Source organism: Populus alba, chromosome 8 (assembly GCF_005239225.2).
Source record: "Populus alba chromosome 8, ASM523922v2, whole genome shotgun sequence".
Taxonomy (NCBI): Eukaryota; Viridiplantae; Streptophyta; class Magnoliopsida; order Malpighiales; family Salicaceae; genus Populus; species Populus alba.
The window spans coordinates 8,439,298-8,447,284 of record NC_133291.1 but is presented as its reverse complement, the minus strand read 5'-3'; the positions used below and the strand labels follow the sequence as shown (position 1 = coordinate 8,447,284).

General features: G+C 31.5%; 1 long non-coding RNA gene across 1 annotated transcript; it reads left to right on the top strand.

Annotated features, from left to right (window-relative positions):
• Window positions 1-4,639: 4,639 nt before the first annotated feature.
• LOC118039881 (uncharacterized) lies at window positions 4,640-7,268 on the top strand. Its single transcript, XR_004685983.2, has 3 exons — window positions 4,640-5,993; window positions 6,143-6,246; window positions 6,730-7,268. It is a non-coding gene; the product is annotated as an uncharacterized lncRNA (long non-coding RNA).
• The last annotated feature ends 719 nt before the right edge of the window (window positions 7,269-7,987 follow it).

The window sequence follows — 7,987 nt, the reverse complement described above, 5'->3', positions numbered from 1 at the left end:
TATTCTTTACTTGCCCAAGGCATAATCCTTGTTTAGATGCCTTCTCCCCCTCTTTATTTCGTGATGATGTTGCTATGGCTACTTTTGAAGTTGCCTTCGGAAAAAGGGATATTTTGGACCATAATTGGTTCCAATCATAACCTCGCCAGCTACTAATACAAATGATCAATTCCCTCCCTCGAGCTCTTGATTAGTTTGGAAAAGCTAGTTCTAAGTTTTAAAATCATATGGGTTGACTTCTTATTTATTTTTATATTATTCAAAGAGATTGAATTCTCTTTGGAATTTAATTATTGATTAATTAAAATAATTTAAAATATAGAATCTCATTAAAAAAATCTTGAATTGAATTCAAAGGATACATGCTACATGTTGTAGGAAGAGGGTTACCATGACAAGGGCTTAGAAGACGTGGAGTTTGCCTGTTATTGCTGGACAACTCCTTGCGATGTTTTGGAAGTCTGCATAATCGAAATAGTTTTCACATAATATTCCGTGCACTTGGTACACAATTTGCCTGACATTATAACCATTTATAAGTTATTATCGTGAGTCCACTCAACATTAAAATTTATAGGACTCGGGAAAGAAATTTACTGTGGGTAAAATTTCTACTGTGATTTTTATGAAAACATCTCCTGCAAATCTGACATTTCATATGTTATACTATTTGCAACTTTGCATTAACTTTTTTAAAAAAAATAACAAGAACTTAATTCTATATATAATTAAAAGAAAAAAATGCAGATCATGGCTAGAAAAAAATCTACTAACGTTAGAGGAAATTGTACTATTTTTTTGCCCATAAGTTGATGTTTTTTAAGGAAGAAAAATATGTCTAATGCTGGGAAGAAAGTTCACAATCCAAATCTATATATATATATAAAAGCAGCAGTGGTACTAGCTTATGATTTAAATGATATCCAAAATCGCATTGATGATGGGATCGGATTCCGTTTGACCACTGATTTGGTATTACTATAGTCTTTGCTTCCTCCGCCGTCCATTTGAGAGGGCATGTTATGTTCAAACAAGCGTGATCCAGACAAGGTCATCATCCTCATTCCGAGGCTCTTGGCCGCATAAAAGAGATGGGCTAACGAAGTGTTACTGTCCACTTGACTTCTCCTTTAAAAAAACCTCCGAAATGATTAGTATTAATATGGAAGTCAATCATGGGTGTTGACGTCGGAAAATCAATGCAGTTAACTATAATGTTTTTCATGATAATATTTCAATCCTCTACGCATCTTCTGGGGAAAAAAAAACCCGACAACGAGCAGTTTGTAATGACATAATTTTGATATTAGATGTCAAAATCACATAAAATAGATAAAGAAAATAAAATCAATATTGTTTTCATTCGTCCTCAACACGTTTATAAAAATACTTTCGAACTCTGTTTGAACGTATTGCCAAACATGAACCTAGTTTATTGAACGTAAAAATCACTAAATTGGCTCATATAATTGCAAGAAAAATAATGGATTTTTTGTTCTGTGCACATATAAGTTGTAATTAAATCTCTTGTATTGAAAATAAATGAAAATATATATATATATATATATGAGTCCGTGATCTATTAAACTAAGTTCTCATAACCCATTAGACTCTAAAATTAAAGATGACGTCATCATTATATAAAAAACGCTATGCACACAGGTTTGATATGGAGACCATGCATCTTTTCAAATACAAAGAATTCCTTGATAATATAATATTGTATCAAAGTTAGAAAGTGTTTTAAAATGTGGTTGTATATTTTTCAAAAAAATAATTTTTTTTTTAAAAAAACTATTTTTGAAATCAATATAACAAAATGATTTTAAAAATACCAAAAAAATATTAATTTGAAGAAAAAAAAATAAAAAAATTAATTTTTTTAAAAAAATATTTTTGAAATACAAAAATAAATATAATCTAATATCAAACTCGCCAATTTAAATTGGGATGAATGATGAAAATAATTGAACTCCTGTAACTTTGTTTATTTATTTCTCAATGATTGAGTAAAGAAGTTGGATATCACTCTCAAGTCTAATATTAATGTAAGCTTATAATTCTTTCTGAATACAAAGAACTCTCTAATAATAATTTTCTTGAGAATATTTCAGATTCAAATTGTGAAAGAGGCAGCAGGAATTTGAACGAAAAAACGAGCTACTCTCTCATCTTATAGTACGAAGAAATTAGTTCTTGAAGCCTTTTTCGGTAAAAAAAAAAAAAGAAGAAGTCATGTGTACATTTTCCTTAAGTAAAAAACAGTCTTCGTAGGTACAAGTAGAGTGGTCTTTCACTCGATGGAGTTACACGTTGTATTTGAATGTGAAAAAAAAAGGTATTTTAGTTTACCAACATCATTTAGAAAAGTATCGGCCAAATAACATATATAATATATATATATATATATAAAACAATATAGTTTGTTACATGTCATGATTAATTTGTATTTGATTTGATTGAGAATAAATAATTATTTAAGTTAAATTTAAGTTTTATGATAAATTTTGAATTTATTGAATCAATGATAAATTAGTTAAAAGTACAATCAATTAAAGTTTATCTAATATAGTTAAACATGAAAATAAGTTGAATTAATTATTTCAATTAATTATGTGTTTTGTTTAATTTATATTAAATTGTTAAATTAGAGATTTTATATATATTATTGAAATCGACTAATGATATAGTTAATTACGCAAGGGCATAAATGCAGTTGAATTACAACAAATTATATTTTTCATCAAATTGTTAATAAGTTGATGAATTTAGTGTTTTCTTTGAATTATATTAATTTATTATAAATTTGTATTTGATTTAATGAAATATCGATTAATAATGTATAATAAATTATGTTTAATTTTCTTATTAAGTTTACTTTAACGTTAAATTCTTGGAATGGAAAAAAACATGTTTTAATTGATAACGTTAAATCATGATTAGGTCAAGCATAGTATAGGTGTCACACATGCAATCACACAATATATAATATAAAAATATATCTTAATCAATCTACTTTTAACCCAAGCAAAATCTAAAAAGCAGTCTTTACATTGTTAATTGACTTTTTTCATAGCATGCAGTATTTAGAGTCTCTCGTTACATTAATCACAATATATATATATATATATATATATATATATATATATATATATATATATATAAAATTGCGATAAAAATTATTATTTAAAAATTTTTTTATTTAAAAAATTATTAAAATATTTTTTTATTTTTTAAAAAATTTTATTTTTAATATCAGCAGATTAAAGCGATATAAAAACACTAAATATTAATTTAAAAAAAATTAAATTTTAATGAAAAAATAAGCTAGATTGGAACCTAAACAAGATCATGATTTTATTTTTTTTTCTATAACCGACGACTTTTGTTTTTTAACAGTTAATTATATTCTTGAATCAATTTGAATATCAATTAAGATTATTTTTTAATAAATCTTAAAACACAACATCCCATACATATAATTTTTTATTTTTTTTTACAAATATCGATTTTGAGATGTGAATCTTAAGAAAGTAGAAAGTAAAAAGTAAACAAACTTTTTTATACCATCAAACCCGTCTTTTAGAGCCACACGATCAATCTTAAAACAATTGCATAACACACTACACTGTAACTGTAAAAAAAAAAACACAAAGTGCACTGTGTCCAAAAGCAAGAAAGAAAAAAATCTAGGATGAATTATTTAGCTAAGAATTTAGGACGGGGAGAGTTAAAAAAAAGTGGTAGGGTCTCATTAATGGTTTTGGTGCCATTAACAGGAACACGTACCAGTAAGGTCAAAATGCTGTTCTACTCTCACTGCTGAGCCTGCCCTCGGACCTGGCTGTACGAAATTAAAAAAAGGGACAACTCAGAAGGGTTTGTTTGGGACAGGAGAGAATAATAGATTTATACCATTTTTCTTTTTCTTCCAAAGAATGATAAGATAATATAATTTCACGTGTGTTTTTTTTTTTTTAAAAAAAAACTTTAAACTAACACTTTCAAGTCCTGTATTAAAAACATCAATAATAGACCTATTTCTAAGTTCAATAATTGTATTATGAACTTGTTTGTTTTTTTGTTTTAAAAATATTTTTGAAAAAATTTAAAATTAATATTTTTTTACTATTTTTAGATTATTTTTAATGTACTAATGTCAAAAATATTTTTTAAAAAATAAAAAAATATTATTTTAATAAATTTTTAAATAAAAATTATTTTAAAAAATAATCTTAGCCATACGCTCTCTAAGGTTCAGAGTTCAAGCATTTCCATCCGAGATTTACTGAAGTCCGGAGGTCGCTTCGTTAATAAAATAAAAATAAATAAACAATGAACAAAATATTTTAATTCAGGAGTTGTTTGGTATTATTGTTTTTGTTTTTTTTTTTTTAAACTTGTTTCCTTTTATTTCTGTTCCAGAAAAATAGAATTTAAGAACTTCTATCCAAGAAACTAATAATTTTTTATAAAAACTTCTATCGAACTTTAAATATATATAAAAAAGTAAAAATTAAATATATAAAAAAAAGTAAAAAAAAAAAAAAAAAAAAACCTTGAAGACAGGAGGGGGGGCATGGATCGGAATCAAACTGCCGCTCCAAATGGTAGAGACAACAAGACTCACGAGAGAGATGCCAAACAAAAGACACACACATACAGACAAAATTGGTCAACACAAGAGTCTCATCCACAATTAGTGTCACCAATTAAAACTGTATTATTGCTCCCACACGTATACCTGTATTAACTCTCCTCCCTCCCTCCGTCCCTCTCCCTTCCCAGGAGAACAGTACCCGTGTGCAGCTCTGTCCGGTGTTTTTTTGTGGGGCTTCCGGCCCTGAAAATACATGATAATACTTAATGGGGGGGGGGGGGTAAAAGGATGAGAAGGAAGAAAAAAAAAGCATATTGTTGGTAGAATAATCCAGCTGTGAGAATGAAATCTTGAGTTGTTGTGCATCAAAACTGACCTGTAATTATAGAAAGGGGCTCCACCGCAGGTCAATTTTGGTACGCGCCACCAATTAGGTAAGGTTCCTTGTACATAATCCTCTCCTTTTTTTCCCCTCTCCATCGAAAAACTCACCAGGACTCGCTGATTTCGCATTATTTACCACTCGTCTGCCCATGAAAACGAAATTTTAACAACCAGAGATCATGCATGATTGTGCTGCTAATTCTCGCCTTGTAAGATCCATGATAAGTTCAATGCCTTGGATTTGACATGGATAGGAATATTTCTCCATCATGTTTTTCTTTCCAGAAACAGGGAACCATATATCGGGAATTGAGAATCTTGCTCGATAGAGAAATGTGTTTCCATAGCCTGGCAAGGCTGGTCATGTTACCAGGCATCAGAAACCTATATCAATAAATTCCCATCTAACCCTACACATTTAGCAGTCATAATTCTGGAGCTTTTTACTGTTGATTCTATACCTAGACGGCTAGACCTGATACGTTTTCAGAGGGTTTGAATGCCACTGTGAGAGATATAGCAAGTCCAGGAAGAGAAAACCCACCTAGTTGGTGGTGGTGCGGTAGCCCTTGGTTCTCCCCCGGAATAGATCCGGGGAGCTTGAGTCTTGTTCATGGTCTAAACAGGCACTCGATCTTTTCCCAGGTCTAGTTCATAATAAATTATCAATTATACTTTAGGTAAATCGTGAATATATTTTAGGTTTAAGAGACAAGATGTCTGTGATTGACAGAAAGCTTCTTTGATTGATTGATTGATTATTTTTTTACTAAGGACAGTGAGTTATAATTAACTGTAAGAAATACTTTACGGCATCGCATATGGAGAGGCGCCGGTTGCTCGAGGAGCAATTTCCATTAAACTAGTTCTTCCTTTATTTTCTTAATGAATGAAAAAGAAACGTATTTTTTCTTGGAACTCTCTAGGACAACATGGGATAAAAAGGAGGTTCCTCCAACCCATGCAAGAGCACATGACTGTTCCCATGGATTTGTGGCGTCCCTAACATGTGAGTTCCCCTACACCATGAACCTTCTTCAAATCTTCTTCTTCTACTTTTTATTTTTATTTTTTATTATTATTGTTATTGTTATTTCTTTTTTTATTATTATTATTGTTATTGTTATTTCCATGACCCTCTGCATGAAACCTTCTTAGGCGCGGCAAAGCTTCTTTGCATTTTCTTCTTTGTTCTTTTGTCTCGAAAGTTAGATCGTAAGTTACAAATACTGACAGAGCTACAGTAGGCCATGTGTGAGAAGGTTTGTCTAATCTTCATCCAAAACTCATAAATGTGTTGTGTAACAGGTTTAATTAATAAACTACTTAGCATTTATGGCCATGATCTGAGGTGAAATTAAGTTATGCTAAAAAACGAGATGAATGAAATCAGCGAAGGGAATATCTAATTACAAAAATTGAGTGAATTGCAGTAACCTTTCTAATAACGTCACATTTTAGAAACAATAATAACTCTCATTATCTTCTAAAGGCTACGATGTCTTCTCTTTTTCTCTCAATAAAATAAAAATTTATTTAATTTATTAAGTTCAACATTCACCTCTCATAATTGCACCACCTGGTTTAAATGTTTAATTTGATCTTCATTTGATGCTAGTTAACAAAAATATATTAAAAGAACCCAGATAATGTACAGCAATAATGTTTTGGTATCGCTTTTTGTTTTTTTATTTATTTTCAGTTAATTCAAAACTGACTTTTTACACCATTAACATGTGATTCAGGAGTTATTATATCAAGGTAATATGAACATTGATTCTGAGACTTTTGCATTCCAACCGAATGCAAGGCACCCGGAGGTAGAGCCAAGACCAAAACCAGACCACCTGGGGTTAAATGGAGCCGAGATCGATTCCAAGATGGTCAAGATTGGGTTCGAAGCTCCTAGGGGTGAAGCCGATACAAAACCCATGCTAGCTCTAGACCGGTGTGTGTAGAGATCAAGCTAGGATAGCTTTCAGGTCGGGTCTGAGGCTACAAAAAAAAGAGGCACAAAATTGGGTATGAGGGATCGAAGGACTCATGTAAATAATTTACTTCTTAACGTCTCTTTTAATCCAAATAAAAACCGCATCACACTGATCATTAGGATAATATCTTATGATTATTTGCTTATAACATTTATAGAGGTGCCGATGAACCAGAACTAGAACGTCACCTCCTTCCGAGGACAGACGAGGCCATACTATCACCATCGATATTTTCATCTACCAGCAAGCTTCCCCACTTGCCCTGCCCCGTATGTTAAAAGCTTCGAAGAACCATGCATGACCCCAACTCTTTCTCGGCCTATTAAAATGCCATGGGATTGTGATTGTGATTTCAAACTAGCAAAATGTGGCCCAAGAGCTCCTCATTCTTGCAACCAATGAAAACGATCCACTCAGTTTAAGACATGGAACAAAACATCAAGGGACCCCTAACACTTATATCAGTTCCTTCGGGCGTTTAACTTTTGTCAATTTTCGAATGACCCGACACCCCGGCAACGTTACAGCGTAACGACGAGGATGCTTCATCACATGGTTAGGGTCACATTCAATCGCGTCAATTGGGGCACTAAGCTACCAATACCTCTTAAGTTGTAGTCACAAGTACAATCTGTGAGGATGATGCGATTCCAGACAATAACACTTCTTTGCTTCCACTTTCTGACTTCCAGTTTCCTCCCCCTGTAATGCCCAACAAAATTTAATTTAATAAGTAATAGAAAAAAATAATTTTTCTTATGAGAAAAGCATCTTGACATCAAGAGCAAACCTCGCCCAACCTGTCTCGTAGTCTTGCGGTCAGATTCCACTCTTTTCAAAATTATTTTACCTAATCAACCTTGGCCTCTACCGACAGCAAAATCAATGTCGCCCTTCGAGGACGGTCATGTAATTTTATAATACCATTCAAGAGATCGATCCCATGACAAGTGGTGGAGAATAATCGGTTGATGATGAGCTTCAGGCTTATTTTTTATTTTCCTTTATCTTT